This window comes from Cervus canadensis, chromosome 15 (genome assembly GCF_019320065.1).
Source record: "Cervus canadensis isolate Bull #8, Minnesota chromosome 15, ASM1932006v1, whole genome shotgun sequence".
Taxonomy (NCBI): Eukaryota; Metazoa; Chordata; class Mammalia; order Artiodactyla; family Cervidae; genus Cervus; species Cervus canadensis.
The window spans coordinates 986,776-1,006,579 of record NC_057400.1 but is presented as its reverse complement, the minus strand read 5'-3'; the positions used below and the strand labels follow the sequence as shown (position 1 = coordinate 1,006,579).

At 43.1% G+C, this 19,804-nt stretch overlaps 1 pseudogene; it reads right to left on the bottom strand.

Annotated features, from left to right (window-relative positions):
• Nucleotides 1-2,409: 2,409 nt before the first annotated feature.
• LOC122454008 lies at nucleotides 2,410-18,471 on the bottom strand (annotated as a pseudogene).
• Nucleotides 18,472-19,804: the final 1,333 nt, after the last annotated feature.

The following is a 19,804-nucleotide window of genomic DNA, read 5'->3' as shown; positions in this document are numbered from 1 at the left end:
CCAGAGCTTACTCAAACTCCTGTCCATTGGTCAGTGATGCCATCAAATCATCTCATCCTCTGTCATCCCCTTCTCTTCCTACCTTCAATCATTCCCAACATCAGGGTCTTTTCAAATGAGTCAGTTCTTTGCATCAGGTGGCCAAAGTATTGGAGTTTCACCTTCAGCATCAGTCCTTCCAATGAATATTCAGGACTGATTTCGTTTAGGATTGACTGGTTGAATCTCCTTGCTGTTGAAGGGACTCTTGAGAGTCTTCTCCAACACCACAGTTCAATAGCATCAATTATTTGGCGCTCAGCTTTCTTTATAGTCCAACTCTCACATCCATACATGATGAATGGAAAAAACAAAGCTCTAACTATACAGACTCATTGGAAAAGACCCTGATGCTGGGAGGGATTGGGGGCAGGAGGAGAAGGGGACAACAGAGGGTGAGATGGCTGGATGGCATCACTGACTCGATGGACATGAGTTTGAGTAAACTCCGGGAGTTTGTGATGGACAGGGAGGCCTGGCGTGCTGCGATTCACGGGGTCGCAAAGAGTCGGACACGACTGAGCGGCTGAACTGAACTGAACTATACGGACCTTTGTCAGCAAAATAATGTCTCTCCTTTTTAATATGCTGTCTAGGTTGGTCATAATTTCCCTTCCAAGGAGCAAACATCTTTTAATTTCCTGGCTGGTATCACCATTTGCAGTGATTTTGGAGCCACCAAAAATAAAGTCTATCACTGTTTCCATTTTTCCCCTATCGACTTGCCATGAAGTGATGGGACCAGATGCCATGATCTTAGTTTTCTGAATGTTGAGTTTTAAGCCAACTTTTCACTCTCATCTTTCAGTTTCATCAAGAGATTATTTAGTTCGTCGCTTTCTGCCTTAAATGTGGTGTCATCCGCGTATCTGAAGTTATTGATATTTCTCTCAGCAATCTTGATTCCAGCTTGTGCTTCATCTAGCCTGGCATTTCTCATGATGTACTCTGCATATAAGTTAAATAAACAGGGTGACAATATACAGTCTTGACATACTCCTTTCCCAATTTGGAACCAGTCTGTTGTTCCATGTCCAGTTCTAACTCTTGCTTGTGATCTGCATACAGATTTCTCAGGAGGCAGGTCAGGTGGTCTAGTATTCCCATCTCTTTAAGAATTTTCCAGAGTTTGTTGTGATCCACAGCGTCAAAGGCTTTGGCATAATCAATAAAGCAGAAGTGGATGCTTATCTGGAACTCTCTTGCTTTTTCAATGATCCAGCGGATGTTGGCAATTTGATCTCTGGTTCCTCTGCCTTTTCTAAATCCAGCTTGAACAGCTGGAAGTTCACGGTTCATGGACTATTGAAGCCTGGCTTGGAGAATTTTGAGCACTACTTTGCTAACATGTGATAGGAGTGCAATTGTTCAGTAGTTTGAACATTCTATGGCATTTCCCTTCTTTGGGATTGGAATGAAAACTGACCTTTTCCAGGCCTGTGGCATTGCAGTGGCAGCTGCATGACGCTGGATCGACTTTGAGGAGATGCCCCACAGACAAGGGCAGAGAAACCCCAGCGGGATGGGGGCACCAGAGCGGTGGATGGGTGGCCCTGGATCGACTTTGAGGAGAAACCCCACAGACAAGGGCAGAGAAACCCCAGCGGGATGGGGGCACCGGAGCGGCGGATGGGTGGCCCTGGATTGACTTTGAGGAGATGCCCCACAGACAAGGGCAGAGAAACCCCAGCGGGATGGGGGGCACCGGAGCGGCGGATGGGTGGTGCTGGATCGACTTTGAGGAGATGCCTCACAGACAAGGGCAGAGAAACCCCAGCGGGATGGGGGCACCAGAGCGGCGGATGGGTGGTGCTGGATCGACTTTGAGGAGATGCCTCACAGACAAGGGCAGAGAAACCCCAGCGGGATGGGGGGCACCCGCGGACAGACAAGGGCAGAGAAACCCCAGCGGGATGGGGGGCACCGGAGCGGCGGATGGGTGGTGCTGGATCGACTTTGAGGAGATGCCTCACAGACAAGGGCAGAGAAACCCCAGCGGGATGGGGGCACCAGAGCGGCGGATGGGTGGTGCTGGATCGACTTTGAGGAGATGCCTCACAGACAAGGGCAGAGAAACCCCAGCGGGATGGGGGGCACCGGAGCGGTGGATGAGTGGCGCTGGATCGACTTTGAGGAGATGCCCCACATACAAGGGCAGAGAAACCCCAGCGGGATGGGGGGCACCGGAGCGGCGGATGGGTGGCGGTGGCCTGGCGGCTGCGCCATGCTGAACCAGGGGCTCTGGTGCTGGGGTGACTTTGAGGAGATGCCTCACGTCCAGGGGTGAAGGAGAACCCCCAGAGAGACGGTAAGAGGGGAAAAATCATGTTTAGAATCAAACTCCATACCCACCAGAAATGCTCAGAGGGCTCACACAAACCTTGTGCGGACCAGGGCCCAGAGAGCCCACACAGACTGGGACAGAGCTGTGTCTGAACGTCTCCTGGGCAGGTCCGGGTCAGCAGGGGACAGCTGTGGGGGCAGGGGCCCTGGGTGCAGCAGACCGGGCTGTGGCATAAGTCCTCCTGGAAGAGGTCCCATTAACACCACAGAGCCGCCAGAACGTACACAGGACTGGGGAAACAGGACTGGAGGCACAGACAGAACCTTGTGAGCACCAGGGCCTAGGAGAAAGGAGCAGTGACCCCACAAGAGACTGACCCAGACTTCCCCTGAGTGTCCAGGAGTCTCCAGCGGAGGCGTGGGTCAGCAGTGGCCTGCTGCAGGGTTGGGGGCGCTGAGTGCAGCAGTGCCTGCCTGGGGCCTTTTGAAGGAGGTCACCATTCTCTTCCTCACCTCCAGCATACCAAGGCAACATCCAGCTGTGGATGTGACTGGTGATGGAAGCGAAGTCCGATGCTGTAAAGAACAATACTGCATAGGAACCTGGAATGTTAGGTCCATGAATCAAGGCAAATTGGAAGTGGCCAAACAGGAGATGGCAAGAGTGAACATTGAAATTTTAGGAATCAGCAAACTAAAATGGGTGAATTTAATTCAGATGACCATTATATCTACTACTGTGGGCAAGAATCCCTTATAAGAATTGGAGTAGCCATCATAGTTAACAAAAGAGTATGAAATGCAGCACTTGGATGCAATCTCAAAAGCAACGGAATGATCTCTGTTCGTTTCCAAGGAAAACCACTCAGAATCACAGCAATCCAAGTCTATGCCACAACCAGTAATGCTGAAGAAGTTGAAGTTGAATGGCTCTATGAAGAACTACAAGACCTTTTAGAACTAACACCCAAAAAAGATGCCCTTTTCATTACAAGGGGCTTCCCTCATAGCTCAGTTGGCAAATCATCTGCCTCTGTAATGCAAAAGTGGGAAGTCAAGAAATACCTGGAGTAACAGGCAAATATATTTATAGTTGTTATGTCTTCCTCATGATTTGTTTATTTTATTATTGTAAAATATCCATCTTTAAGTCTATTAATTTCTTTCTGCCCTAAAGTCTATTTTTTATGATATTAATGTAACCACTTCCAACATTCCCACGGTTGTGTTTTACATATCTTTTTTCCATGTTTTCAGTTTTAACCTAGGTGTATCATTGAATCTAATATTTTTCCTGTAGACAGCATACAACTGGATAAGTTTTTTGTTTTTGTTTTTTTTCAGTCTTACATTCTCTGCATTTTTGTTGTTGTTATTTATGATGGGCACCCTCTTGCTGAGGAGCACTCTTACAGGAAAGTCCCCACAAAGGAGGGCATCACGACAGGGGAGAGAACAGTAACTGTCTGCTTCTTCAGACCCAGGATTCCCAGCATGCTGGCCAGGGGTTGTATCACCGAAGGTGGGTGAGCTAAAAAGTGGGGAGCCCCTCAGATCCACCTTCCCTGTCAGACTTCCCAGCCATCTTGGAGCCAGCTTTGGTTCATGGCACAGTGAAAATGAACTCTGCTGTGTCCCATCACCGGCCAGGGATTTGTCTCCCACTTCCCTGCTTTTTGACTGCATTGCTTGAGTAATTCATTGTCAATGTTTAATTGATATGATTTGATTTATTCCTGCCTTTATCTTTTTACTTTACTTCCCTCTAGTACATGAATGCTTTTTATTTCTTACTATAAGCTGAAGCTCCAATATTTTGGCCACTTGATGTGAAGAGCCAACTCATTGGAAAAGACCCTAACACTAGGAAAAATAGAAGACAGGAAGAGAAGGGGATGACAGAGGACGAGATGGTTGGATGGCATCACCAACTCAGTGGACATGAGTTTGAGCAAGCTCCAGGAGATGGTGAAGGACAGGGAAGTCTGGTGTGCTGCGGTCCATGGGGTCACAAAGTGTAGGACATGCCTGAGTGACTGAACAACAACAAATCTCCTTTCTTGCCTTCTTCTGTAGTAAATGAATGCTTGATAGTGTAGTATTTTAATTCCATTATTAATGTTTGCTCTTTTTAAAGTTTTTTCATTTTAGTTATTGCTGTAAGGGTTACCTTAAATATTTTAGCTTATCAAAACTATTTGAGGTTTTACTGGCAATTTTAGTGAGTTAGAGAAATGTCACTCATATATCCCCATGTTCCTGTTCTCCTTTCTGAGTTATTATTGCATGTGGATTGGACTGATTTTATAATTATTATACTCCATGATTTTATATCTATTTAAAATGACAAAAAGAAAAAGGAGCAAAAATATGTTTTTGGAGGTTATTATAATATAAACCCCTTATTTATCATTTTTGTTTCTTTCTATTTGTTCCTGTGGATTTGATTAACCATATAGAGCTAATTCTTTCTTTCAGGACTTTCTTCCTACCCGTCAACTTTGTGCTGTTATTTTTAAATATGTGACAGTTCCATATATTACAAGCACATCAATAATATTATATACATATTGATTTATATTTTTTGTAAAATTAGTTCATAGGAAAAAGAAGAATTATGTATTTTTGCTTCTTCATGATTACATAATTGTCTCTTTCAGTGCTTTTTTTTTTTTTTTTTGGTGTGTACATTCAACTTACCACCCAGTGTCACTTGCTTTCAGCTTCAAGAACATCTTATAGCATTTCTGACAAGGCATGTCAGCTAAAAATAAACTCTCTCCGTTTTTGTTTAGCTTGAAATATCTTTCTTTATTCCCAAACTGTTGTACTAGAAAAGCTATATGTAGACTGTCTAGTCAACAGTTCCAGCTGAGTCCTTTATAGCCATCTTCAACAAAGTACCAGATCCATGAACCCAGTTATTTTAGCTCTGCCAGACTAGCCAATCCACTAGATTAAAATTACTTTTGTGGTTGTCATGTGGAACAGAAGAATGCCGAGAGGAATCATGTAAAGACTCATCTTTTTCTTAGTCCATTCAGGCTGGTATTATTAAAAAAAAAAAAAAAAAAAAGAATCATAAACCAGGTTACTTATGAACAACTGGGTTACTTAGTTATTTCCCATAGCTACCTGTAGATTCAGTATCTAGCGAGAGCTCACTTTCTGGTTCATACATGATGCTTTCTTACAGTGTCCTCACATGGTAGAACAGATTAGAGATCTCTTTTATAAAAGTGTATTTCCTTGGTGGCTCAGATGGTGAAGAGTTTGCCTGCAATGAAGGAGACCTGGATTTGATCCCTGGGTTTGGAAGATACCCTGGAGAAGGAAATAGCCACCCACTCCAATAGTCTTTCCTTGAAAATTCCACGGATGGAGGAGCCTGGCAGGCTACAGTCCATGGGGTCTCAAAGAGTCAGACAGGACTGAACAACTCCACTTTCTTTATAAGAGCACTAATCCTTTTCAAGAGAAAATGTCCTTATGACCTAATTGCCTGTAAAGGCCCCACCTTCTAATACCATCATCTTGTGCAGGTTTTCAACATATGTATTTTGAAAGGATAAGTCAATCTATATCGTTTGTCCTCTGAAGAGGAAGAAAAAGCTGAAGCCTATGGTATTGGGAGCATGTTGACTTTTTCACATTCTGACTTATGCTCTCTTATCCCTATCTATCTATTTCTTCTTCTTCTTCTTCTTCTTCTCTGTCTCTTTTTTTTTTTCTTATCCTTAATCTGTCTGCTAGTCAGGATTCACCAAAAGAATTTTATAGCTCACCTGTGGATTATCCACAATTTGCAAAATCTGTTTTTCTATATTCTAGGTTGTTGCTTATTGGGGAGATAGAAATGAATATTATGCAATCCTCCACTGAAGGGCTCAGTTCAGTTTAGTCATTCAGTCATGTCTGACTGTTTGTGATCCCATGATGTGCAACATACCAGACTCCCTTGTCCATCAACAATTCCTGGAGCTTGCTCAATCTCATGTCCATCAAGTCGATGATGCAATCCAACCATCTCATCGTCTGTCATCCACATCTACTCCTGCCTTCAATCTTTCCCAGCATCAGGGTCTTTTTCAATGAGTCAGTTTTTTGTGTCAGGTGGCCAAAGTATTGGAGTTTCACCTTCAGCATCAGTCCTTCCAATGAATATTCAGGACTGATTTCCTTTAGGATTGACTGATTGGATCTCCTTGCTGTCCAAGGGACTCTTGAGAGTCTTCTCAAACACCACAGTTCAAGAGCATCAGTTCTTCAATACTCAGCCTTTTTTATGGTTCAACTCTTGCATCCACATGTGATTACTGGAAAAACCATAGATTTGACTATATAGACCTTTGTTGGCAAAGTAATATCTCTACTTTTTAAGATGCTGTCTAGGCTGATCATAACTTTTCTTCCAAGGAACAAGCATGTTTTAATTTCATGGCTGCAGTCACCATCTGCAGTTATTTTGGAGCCTAAGAATATAAAATCTCTCACAGTTTCCCCATGTATTTGCCATGAAGTGATGGAACTGAATATCATTACCTTAGTTTTTTGAATGTTGAGTTTTAAGTCAGTTTTTCACTCTTCTCTTTCATCAAGAGGTTCTTCAGTTCTTCTTCACTTTCTGCCATAAGGGTGTTGTCATCTGCATATCTGAGGTCAGTCATGATTCCAGCTTTTGCTTTATCCAGTCGTGGATTTCTCATGATGTACTCTGCATAGAAGTTAAATAATCAGAGTGACATTATACAGCCTTGATGTACTCCTTTCCTAATTTTGAACCAGTCTGTTTTTCCATGTCCAGTTGCAAGTATTGCTCCTTGACCTTCTTGCCTTGGGAACCCCATGAACAGTATGAAAAGGGAGACAAGATATGACAGTCTAAGTTTGACTTATTTATAAATCAATAGTTTTGAGTAAGGCCATGGCTATGATGGTATAGACATCAATTTTCATATTTTAGTAAATTTACCATCTTTTTCTCTGGATGATGTTTAATTGCACTTATATCTCACAAGTGAGTGTTCTCTAGGGCACTGTCTCAACAAAACCTCTATTTGCTGTTGGACATACAGTCTAACCTTTCTTGTAGAGAAAAAAGATCCCCAGTCATCCCTTGTATTTTACCTGCAGAGTAAATAAAAGTCAGAGATTAAGCAAGAAGAATGGGTATTTTTCTGTTCTTAGGAAAGGAGGAAATAAAGCAAGATCGTTTCTTCATTATGTAAATATTTATTATTCATTCATTTATTTACTTTATTTTAACTAGAGAGGACTCAGGTACATGCTTTGCTGGAAAGCAGAAGGGTTCATTAATGAATCTCCAACTGGGAATCAAAAGTGCACACTTGCTGTAGCATTTCTTAAACTACCTCTTGGCAACCAAGACTCCTGGTTTGTGAAAGGTGGATTAACAGGACAGCTGCAGTTACCCTAAACTCTAATCCTGAGATAGTAATAGTAATAGCAATTGTTATGCAAATGTCTCATGTATCCAGCTATCTTATAGAGAATTTTTCTCATGATCAAACAAGAAACAAATAATTGCAAGGTATGAGCACATCTGTTGAAAATTGAAAGTGAAGGTGAAAGTTGCCCAGTCGTGTCCGACTCTTTGCGACCCCATGGACTATACAGTCCATGAAATTCTCCAGGCCAAAATACTGGAGTGGGTAGCCTTTCCCTTCTCAGGGGATCTTCCCACCCAGGGATTGAACCCAGGTATCCCACATTGCAGGCAGATTTTTTACCAGCTGAGCCACAAGGGAAGTCATTGAAAACTGAGCACACCTTGAAATATTTAGAAACTTAAACATCTAAAAACTATTGCAAGATTCCCTGTATAATAGTGCATAATGTGTTTTGTGGGGAAGTTTAATTACATTTCAAAGATATTTTTACAACTCAAATGAATGTTGCTTATAAAATCTTTTATGGTGACGATATACAGCAACCAGAATTATATAACTTCACACTGAATGCTCTGTTTGGGAAATAGTCTTTCCTCTTTTGAGTAAGCTTTTTTGTGTACCAAAGAGGGAGAAGGCTTTTATTGTCACTGTCTACGGACTGAGAAACATGAAACGTTAGAAGAGGTCTGAGCCCATAAGTCAACTTAGCGATTTGCCCAAGGTCGCTCAGCTTGTCATCACGACCAATTCGAACTTTCGGTTTTTGATGCAACACCAGTGATCTTTTGATGACTTTTGTTATAAAACTCAAATAAGTCACCTTCTCTAAATGAATGCATTTATTTCAGTTAAGAGAGACATTTATCCTTAAACTGATTTCTAATAAATATTTCACTGACTTCCCATTATACCGATGAGAAAATGCTGACCAAAAATGGTTAAACAGATTGCCTCAACTCAAAGATCTAATACTTGGCAGAGCTGATGCAAAATCTTTGGAGTCTTTGTTTTGTGCCTTTCAAAGTATTGGGCAAGAATCTCTATTATTAGAGCCGAAGTATTTAGTCCACGCATAGTTAATCCAAAGAGAATTTAACATTTTTGGTAAAAAATGTGATACATGCAAAATGTGTTAGAATTTGTATCTTTTGAATCCTTTTTCCAATCCATTTGCTGTTTTTGAGAATATAAATGCTAAAGAAAAATATATTAAATCCTATTTAATTATGTCTATGTAATTATTTCATTTATATCTTTTGTTTACATGATTTGCTTTTTACCTCAAGGAATAAAATTAATATTTAAATTTTATTATGTAAACACCACACATCCATGCTAAATTCCAATTGGCAAGTGTGTGCTTCTAATCAAAATCTTGGCAAATCACCCAGCACCCGGAGTCCAATATTCTTTGCTTAGTCCACTACTACCACTTATAGTGTTTTGAAAGATACCCTGTTACCTATTCATCTATATAATTGACACAGCTAAGGTTTAGATGAGTCCCTGAATTTGCTTCTTTCACAAACCATTAGCCAAAGCAACTTTGCTTCATTTTCCTGTGAACTTATTCAAGTTGCTGATTCCCGTAGGAACTGGGTTTAGTAGAAAAAGGTGAATGAAGATTGGTGTTTATTTTATAAAACTCAAATTCAGCCTTCAATCTAAACTTCAATGCTAAATGTGGTGTCTACACTTTTGCGAAAAAGGACTTCCTTAAGACGATATACCCTATTTTTGAGTCTCATGGTGTTCTCATTAAGCATATTCAATCTTGAAATGATCAACTGCTGTTGCAGTTCAGTTGCTAGTCGTGTCCAATCTTTGTGGCCCCATGGACTGCAACATGCCAGGCTTCCCTGTCCTTCATTATTTCCCGGCGTTGGCTCAAATTCACGTCCATTGAGTTGGTGATGCTCTCTAACCATTTCACCTTCGGCTGCCTTCTTCTCCTTTTGCCCTCAATCTTTCAAGCATCAGGGTCTTTTCCAAAGAGTTGACTCTTTACATCAGGTGTAAAGATGTATTGGAGCTTCAGCTTCAGCATCAGTCCTTCCAGTGAATATTCAGGGTTGATTTTCTTTAGGATTGACTGTTTTGATTGATGTCCTTGCCGTTCAAGGGACACTCATGAGTCTTCTCCAACACCACAATTCAAAAGAATGTGGTGCTCAGCCTTCTTTCTGGTCCAGCTTTCACAACAGTACATGACTACTGGAAAAACCGTAGCTTTGACTATAAGGACCTTTGCCAGCAAAGTGATGTTTTTGCTTTTTAATACATTAGGTTTGTCATAGATTTTCTTCCAAGACACAAGCATCTTTTAATTTCATGGCTACAGTCACCATCTGCAGTGATTTTGGAACCACCAAAAATAAAGTCTCTGACTGTTTCCAATTTTTCTCCATCTATTTGCCATGAAGTGATGGGACCAGATGCCATAATCTTCATTTTCTGAATGTTGAGTTTTAAGCCAACTTTTTCACTGTCTTCTTTCACCCCCATCAAGTCCTTTAGTTCATCTTCATTTTCTGCCATTGGAGTGGTATCTCCTGCATACATAAGTTAAATAAAGAGCATGATAACATGGAGCCTGGTCCTGCTCGTTTCCCAACTTTGAACTAGTCAGTTGTTCCATGTAAAATTCTAGCTCTTAGTATGGCTTGCTTTTTCTAATCCTTTTCAATGCAGTGACAAACATTATTTTTATGGCATAAAATAAGTTTATTTTATTAGGCATGTTACTTCATGAAGAGTAATAGATTTTAAATAAAGTATTTTCATACTTTCATTGTGACTGTGGGATTGGTCTATCAAGATCCATGTTAAAATTGTAAACTCTGTAATGCCAATTAGTATCAGAACAGAACCTGAGTTATAAGAGTAATTTGTAAGAGGAATTGAAAGAAATGCTATGTCTATTCTATTACACTTCAGGTTTTGTTTTTTTTTTTTGTATAAGGTAATTTAAAATTACTGGTAAAGGATGTGTAGTTGATTTTTTAATGATTAAACAATTAAAAGTATATGCACAATTTATTTGAATCAATCAAGCATACATGTTGATTCTATAACACTCAAATACATGACTTCAACTTCTTCAACTTTGATAATTAATTGAGTCATATTAAGAATGGGCCACTTCATTATTTCACACTGGAAGAAATTCCAACAAGAAAAACTCTCCCATTTATCCAAAGCCATACAACTTTTTAAGTATAAACAATTCAAATGCAAATTTATTAACCCCTATGAATTCATTGTTAATGAAATATAATGTGGATGTTTAAACATGAAATGACTAAGTAACTGTGTGTGTCACTTTTTACTCTCCTTTCAATGTACTTTCATCAAAAGCGGGATCTCGTGTTTACTGACATTTTGCTTCTCCTGAGCAGGAAGTCTGCATAGCCGTCGTACAACTTCTTCATCCTGTTTAGGGAAAAATATTTTGTAATGTGTAGAAAATATTTTTACGGTCAGATTTTATTGATCAAATTAAAAATTATTGTCTTACAAAAATAGATTCAATATTTAGACATAAACTATCAATAAGGATTGTTGACTAAAAAAGATGCACAACTTGAGAGATGCAAGTTAAGTTTTATTTGGGGCAAAGTGAGGACTGCAGCCTGGGACACAGCACCTCAGATAGCTGTGAGAGACTGCTCCAAAGAGACAGTGGGAGGAAGATCAATATATAAGGTTCCAGTGAAGGTGGAGTTCAATACCATTGAAAGTGAAAAGAAAGTGTTAATCTCTCAGTCCTGTCCAACTCTTAGCAATCCCATAGTCTGCAGCCCATCAAGCTCCTCTGTCCATGGGATTTCCCAGGCAAGAATACTAAAGTGGATTGCCATTTCCTTCTCTAGTAGATCTTCCTGACCATTAAGCACTCATTTTACAAAAGGTTTTCTGCTAGTCACAGGATCTGATGCCACCATGAAAGGACTTAGTGCTTTTCTAGATATGAGGAAATGAAACCATTGAGATCATAAAATCATTTTCTGAAAACACCCAACTGTCTAAAGAACTGTCCCATCAGATTCCCTGGAGCACAGAGTGCCTCACTCCATTCTGAACTACCTCATGGGTGTTGGAATGTCAACAGCTGCAGCACCAGGTTCAGTCTCTGCAGAGGCAGATGGCAAAGACTCTTGTTGTTTAGTTGTTGGCAAAGCTCTTGGAAAGTGCCAAATTGCAGCTGACAAAACAAAGTTTATTGCTTTTCAGGATATAATTGTGGTAATATAGTGTTACAAAATTTGTATGCATAGGTTTTAACTTAAAAAAAAGATAAATTTGAGATATGTGCCATTACTGCTGCAAACATAACCCTTTGCTACTTTCAGGGAAACCATGCTGAGTTGTTGAGTGTTAGTTGTTCGGTTGTGTCCAAATCTTTGCAACCCCATGGACTGTAGCCTGCCAGTCTCCTCTGTCCATGGAATTCTCCAGGCAAAAATACTGGAGTGGGTAGACATTTGCTTCTCCAAGGATCTTCTCAACCAAGCGATTGAACCCAGGTCCCACTCATTGCAGATTTTTTACTGTCTGAATCATACTAAAACACAAATCTGATTAAGTCATTTTACACTTAAACCTTTTTTTGTCTCCCAGAAACCTCAGAATAAATTCATATTCTTCAGTATTACATATCAAGTTTTTTTAAACCAAGTCTTTGCTTAATTGTCAATATCTCTTTCTACTCCCAACTCTTGTGACAGTGTCATGATATTGATATGTTCTGTTCATTTCCATGCTTTTTGCTCTTCATATTTTTACCTTCTTTTGCAATGAAGGAAAGTCACTTCTTATCCCTAATATTTGTCACAATTTTTAAAGTGAATGAATGAATCAGCTTTCTAAACTATTCTTCATATTCTTCATATCCATTCTTTCTCCACTGTAACACTTTTGCTTTGGATACTCTTCATGATTGATTAATATCTTTCCATCTCTTTTCCTTTCCCCAAACTCTTTCCTCTCCATTCCTCATTCTACCATCTAGAGACTGATTTCTAATATACACTAGATTAACTCACCTTCTCTTTGAAAAGTATACATAAGATAGTCATTACCTAAAGAAGTAAGTGCAAAGTTACTGGCACTCAAATAAAAACTTCCACAATACAGTTTCAAAATGCTTTATCTGTCTTAGCTTATACATTTCTACTCTACTTCCATGAATTCAATTCCAAAAAAGCTCAATTACTCACCATTCCCTGAGCACTTTTTCATCTCTATTGTTAGTTCATTTTTAAAAGTTTGTATTGTTTAAATGCCATTCAAATATCTCAAGCTGGTGGAGTAGAAGGATGTGTGCTCATCTTCTCCTGTGAGAACTCCAAAATTACAACTTGCTGTTGAACAATCATCAACAGGAGAATGTTGGATCCAACCAAGAAAAAGATACCCCATGCCAAAGGGCAAAGGAGAAGCCCCAGCAAGATGGTAGGAGGGGCAAAATTGCATTTAGAGTCAAACTCCGTACACAACAGAGATGCTCAGAGGGCTCAAACAAAACCTTGAGTGCACCAGGAGACCCCACATAGACTAAGCCAGACATGCTTTTGAGTGTTTGACTGTCTCCTGCAGAGGCAGGCATCAGCAGAGGCCTGCCACAGGGGCAGGGGCTCTGGGTGCAGCAGACCTCAGTGTGGCATAAGCCTTCTTGGAGGAGTCAGCATTAACCCCAACATAGAGCTGCCAGAACTTACACAGGATTGGGGAAACAGACCCTTGGAGGGCGCAAACAAAACCTTGTGCACACCAGGACCCAGGAGAAAGGAGCTGTGACCCCACAAGAGACTGATCCAGACTTGCCTGTGTGTCCAGGAGTCTCCAGCAGAGGCATGGGCCTGCAGCGTGCTACTAAGGGTTGGGGGCACTGAGTGCTTCAGTGAGTTCACAGGACCTTTTGAAGGAGGTTGCCATTATCTTCACTACCTCCACCATAGTTTGGCCTCAGGTCAGCAATAGGGAGGGAACACAGCCCTGCCCAACAACAGAAACTTGGATTAAAGATTTACTTAACATGGCCCTGCCCATCAGAACAAGAACCAGTTTCCCCCACAGTCTCTCCCAACAGGAAGCTTCCATAAGCCTCTTATTCTTATCCTTTAGAAAATGGCAGAATAAAAACCATAATCACAGAAAACTAACCAAACTGATCACAAGGACCACAGCCTTGTCCACTTAATGAAACTATGAGCCATGCTGTGTAGGGCCACCCAAGACGGTCAGATCATGGTGGGAGGTCTGACAAAATGTGGTCAGCTGGAGAATGGAATGGCAAACCACTTCAGTATTCTTGCCTTGAGAACCCCATGAACAGTATGAAAAGGCAAAAAGACAGGACACTGAGAGATGAACTCCCCAGGTTGATAGGTGCACAGTATGCTACTGCAGAAGAGTGGAGAAGTAACTCCAGAAAGAATGAAGAGATGGAGCCAAAGCAAAAACAATGCCCAGCTGTGGATGTGACTGGTGATGGAAGTAAAGTCCGATGCTGTAAAGAACAATATTGCACAGAAGCCTGGAATGTTAGGTCCATGAATCAAGGTAAATTGGAAGTGGCCAAACAGGAGATGACAAGAGTGAACATCAACATTTTAGGAATCAGAAAAGCAAAATAGACTGGAAAGGGTGAGTTTAACTCAGATGACCATTATATCTACTACTGTGGGCAAGAATCCCTTAGAAGAAATGGAGTAGGCATCATAGTCAACAAAACAGTCCAAAATGCAGTACTTGGGTACAATTTCAAAAATGACAGAATGATCTTTTCTTGTTTCTAAGGAAAACCATTCAGTATCACAGTAATCAAAGTCTATGCCCCAACCAGTAATGCTGAAGAAGCTAAGCGATTCTGTGAAGACTTACAAGACCCTCTAGAACTAATGCCCCCCCCCCCAAAGATGTCCTTTACATTATAGAGGACTGGAATGCGAAAGTAGTGAGTCAAGTGATACCCAGAGTATCATGCAGATTTGGCCTTGGAGCACAGAATGAAGCAGGGTGAAGGCTGATAGAGTTTTGCCAAGAGAACTCACTGCTCATAGCGAACAACCACTTCCAAAAACACAAGAAAAGACTCTACACGTGGACATTGCCAGATGGTCAATACCAAACTCTGATTGATTATATTCATTTCAGCCAAAGATGGAAAAGCTCTAAACAGCCAGAAAAAACAAGACTAGGAGCTACTGTGGCTCAGATCATGAACTCCTTATTGCCAAATTCAGACTTAAAGAAAGTAGGGAAAACCACTGGACAATTTAGGTATCACCTAAATCAGATCCCTTATAATTGTACAGTGGCAGTGACAAATAAATTCAAGGGGTTAGGTCTGATAGACAGAGAGCCTGAGGAACTACAGACGGAGATTCATTACATTGTATAGGAATGGTGATCAAGACCACCCCTGAGAAAAACAAATGCAAAAGGGCAAAAAGGTAGTCTGAAGAGGCCTTACAAATAGCTGAGAGAAGAAAAGAATCTAAAGGCAAAGGAAAAAAAGGAACGATATAAACATCTGCAAGAAGAATTCCAAAGAATAGCAAAGAGGAATATGAAAGCCTTCCTTAGTGATCAGTGCAAAGAAATAGAGGAAAACAATAGAATGGGAAAGACTAGAGATCTCTTCAAGAAAGTTAGAGATACAAGGGAGCATTTTCATGCAAAGATGGACACAATAAAGGACAGAAATGGTATCGACCTAACAGAAGCAAAAGATATTAAGAAGAGGTGGCAAGAATACACAGAAGAACTGTACAAAAAAGATCTTCACTACCCAGAAAACCATGATGGTGTGATGACTCACCTACAGCCAGACACCCTGGAATGTGAAGTCAAATGAGCCTTAGGAAGCATCACTAAGAGCAAAGCTAGTGGAGGTTATGGAATCTCAGTTGAGCTATTTTTTTTTAAACTTTATAGATTTTAATGTTGCAAGAGTATCTCATCCATTTATGAAAAGCATTTCTCCATCAAGTTCACCCAAGACAGTGTTGTCTAAGCTAAAGAAATCATAGATAAAACATTTCACCAGAGGAAAGTATAGATAACAAAAAATTGCTTATCACAGGAAACTAAGATCATCTAATAATTTCTTTAATAGTTCTAGTTTCATAGGTCTTTATATGTTATGTCAATTTGTACCAGAGTTTAATGACAGAAAAGGCAACAATTTTAAAATTGGTGGTATACATTTCTTTACAACTTTTTAATGTAAGGCAACTTATTAAAACAGACAAACCACGATATGAAAATGAAGGCAACAGAAAAATCCAACTTCTCAGAACTAAAAGACTGCAAAACATCGAACATAATTTAGAAATGAATGTGGCAGAAAGATAGGTAGCAGACCTGCGTTCCATTACCCCAGGTTATGTCAGTTCACAATTCTAAATAAACATTTGTAGAGCATGAAATTAAAAATCATTTTTGGTGTAGGTATAAACTCTGTGATTAATCACACGGCTATGCTGGCTCAACACTATCTTTGAAGATGGTCCATTGAAAGAGAGACATAACAGGTTCATTCCATAAGTTTCATTCAACTTTACTCAGGATTGGATACGCATGAAATGCGCTTTTAATGCATAAAATCACAGTGGACAGCAGCAAAAGACTGGGGGTGGGAGAGTAAGGAGAGTCTGATCATTCACATTGTGAATATTCTGCACATTGATGGAAGAGACTTCACACTTCCTCAAACCTCAAGACTTCCCTTTCTAAAGAACCAGAATAAACCCAAGACACCTCGCGGACAGCTCCCCAGCCCTAAACGAACTGGATACTCTTTTCCACATAAAACTGACATGATAGTATGGCAGCAAAAGATTCTGGTCGCGAAGTCTGTAAACTGCGTCTCAGTCTCTCTTCTTACTCCCACTGCACGATGCCGGGCTGCGGTCCTCTCTCGGTGGTGCTTCTGTAGGTAATGCTTCATTTTGTTGGACAGGGCAGCTTCTGGATCAGGTCTATCCGGAGGTACTGCCGGATGACGAAGCGGCACCGGCCCTGCAGCGAGCGCAGCTGCAGGAAGCGCGACCCGGGGTTGGTGAGCGGCCCCGGGTGGGTGGCGGAGCCCGGCAGGCGCGAGCCCGAGAGTCAGAAGGCCCTGTGCTCCGAGTCCCCGCTGGAGCGCTCAGTCAGGTCCACGATGGACCGCGTCCCTCCACGTCCGAGCTGCTCGTCGAAGCTAAGCCTGCCGTTGGAGTGCTCCATTCTGGTGTGGAGGGTCCTGCGGTGGGAGCGGAAGCTCTTGCTGAGCAGGTAGCGGCCGTCGGAGCTCTCCCTCAGCAGGAAGGAGCCATCAGGCACATTGACCAACTTGCCCTCCGCCTCCCAGCGTGTGATGGGCCCCCAGCGCCAGCCCTGCCTGGCCAGCTTCTTGAGCTCCTCGTCAGGCTGGTCACCACCGTGGGGCCCCTGCTTTGCACCGAGTCATATACCCTGGCCCACCCTGGGGGCCGAGCTGGGGTCGAAATTCAAGTGGCAGCACATGCTCTCAGCCGCGTGGGCGCCTGGGCAGGCAGCCCCGCGAAGTTCCTTCGGCTCAGATCAGAATGCAGGGGAGGTAGCGGCGGTGTGTGTGTGTGCGTGTTGGCGGTGGGGGCGGGGGGCGGGGTTCGGGGCCCACCTGGGCCCCCCGCAAGCTCTGCAGCACGACCCCCGTGGGGCCCATCAGCAGGCCGCCCACCGGCTGGTCGGCGAAGAGCTCGGGGGCCACGATGAGGTCCGGGTGTGCCGGATGCTTGTAGTCCTCATGGTGGTGGCCGGGGAAGGGGCCACCGGCAGCCGGGGGTGGGATGGCAGAGACCTCCATGGGGGAGGAGCCATCCAAAGGCACAGTGGACCGGATGTAGTCCTGAGCCAGCAGTCTAAGGACGACAGGCACGTGTTCGCCCAGGCAGAGGCACAGGTCCCCGGCCGGGGACACGGGGTTCCCGAGCGGGTCTGGCAGCTCCGGGCACGCGGGGTCGGCCTGGCGGAGGTTGCTGAAGTCCTTGCACACGCCGTTGAGGGCCAACCTGGGTCGGGCTAGTGCACCAGCGCCTTGACCTGCACCTCCATCTGGACGCACATTTCCTCCGAGGCAGTGGGGCGCAACGGCCAGGGCGCGGGGCTGTAGTTGTGGCCGCACGGTGATGTGGAGTGCACGGGCCTCGGCGGCCGCAAGTCCTTCAACCCCAGGGGCACCGACGACAACGAGAACTCGTCCTCGTCCTCGTCCACTGTGCTCCCCGAGGCCGCGCAGCCCTTGCCCTCGGCCTTCTGCTTGGCGCTTAGCGGTCTCTTCAGCGTGCCCAGGAGGCTCGCTCTTGGGTCGATTGTTGCCCATTTCATCTTCGCCGTGGAGATCTCAGCCGGCCACCTCCTTCCGGTAGCAGCTCCCAAACAAGGACTCCCGTTTCCTAAAGTTGCTGGCTAGTGCTGGCTGTTGAACGACCATGAATTCTGCGTCATCTTTGCTCAAGTTGAAAGATTTCAGGAAGGTCTTAAGACTGATTTTCTTCAATCTGACTAGTTACCTGATCCGAGGAGCTCAATTTCTCTCGGGGATATTATCCTCGAACATCTGGGCAGGCTGCAGGGAAGGCTGCATCCATGGGTTTTTCCAGCTTCATTTCCCCTCTGGAGTCACCGTCTGGAGCCAGACTGCTCTGGCTCACCTGCTTCCCAACTCCGTCTTCATCAGTTGTGTGGTCTTAGAGGTATCGGTGTCCATCATCCAAGTTAGCGGTGAGGTTTCCACGTGTTCATAAAAGTGATGTCCTTAAAAATGCTGCCCAGATAAGGCTACACGGGTGCTTGAGGCTAAAGGTGGGAGGAACAACGGTAGTACCCGCTCTGTATGAGTGGGAAAGCTGAGGCAGAGCTCACAGCACTCGCCTCTGGTCACATTCCTGATTCAGCAAGATGATCTGCTTAATCTAAACTACGGGAGACTTCTGCTGCATAATTCATTCTGGTAAAAACGTGGAATTAATCTGGTGGAAGATTTCAGGACAGCATGGTGACGCCTGCAGGGGTTTACTGACGCTCAGACGGCTTCGGCTCCCAGGCCTTCAGAGGTGTGGTCTCTTCTTTGTTCCTTGTTCTCTACTACTCAAGAGCATGTTCCCAAAGACAATGGAATAGCCACCGCTCCCCAAACATAGTCTCCAACTGTGATGTTCCGATGGCAGCCGCTCTGCTTCCTCGCCCAGCACCGGCGCGACTGCCATGCTCTGGCATCCTCTCCACAACTCCTCCTCCCGCCGCCTTCCTCCTGCTTCTCCTCCTCCTCCTCCTCCAGGAGGGGCGCCCGGGCTGCCTGCCTGAGAAGAGCCACAGCCAAGGAGCTGAGCGGGTTGCCCTGCACCCACCACTCAGCCCGCAGCACAGATGGGCGTCTGCTGAGTCAATTCAAATACTAAAAGATGATGCTGTGAAAGAGCTGCACTCAATAGGCCAGCAAATTTGGAAAACTCAGCAGTGGCCACAGGACTGGAAAAGGTCAGTTTTCATTCCAGTTCTTAAGAAGGGCAATGCATTTATTGCTTGTAGACTTTTGGATAGCAGCCATCCTGACTGGCGTCTAATGGTACCTCATTGTGGTTTTGATTTGCATTTCTCTGATAATGAGAGATGTTGAGCATCTTTTCATGTGTTTGTTAGCCATCTGTATGTCTTCTTTGGAGAAATGTCTGTTTAGTTCTTTGGCCCATTTTTTGATTGGGTCATTTATTTTTCTGGAATTGAGCTTCAGGAGTTGCTTGTATATTTTTTGAGATTAATCCTTTGTCTGTTTCTTCATTTGCTATTATTTTCTCCCAATCTGAGGGCTGTCTTTTCACCTTACTTATAGTTTCCTTTGTAGTGCAAAAGCTTTTAAGTTTCATTAGGTCCCATTTGTTTAGTTTTGCTTTTATTTCCAATATTCTGGGAGGTGGGTCATAGAGGATCTTGCTGTGATTTATGTCGGAGAGTGTTTTGCCTATGTTCTCCCCTAGGAGTTTTATAGTTTCTGGTCTTACATTTAGATCTTTAATCCATTTTGAGTTTATAAATGCTGGAGA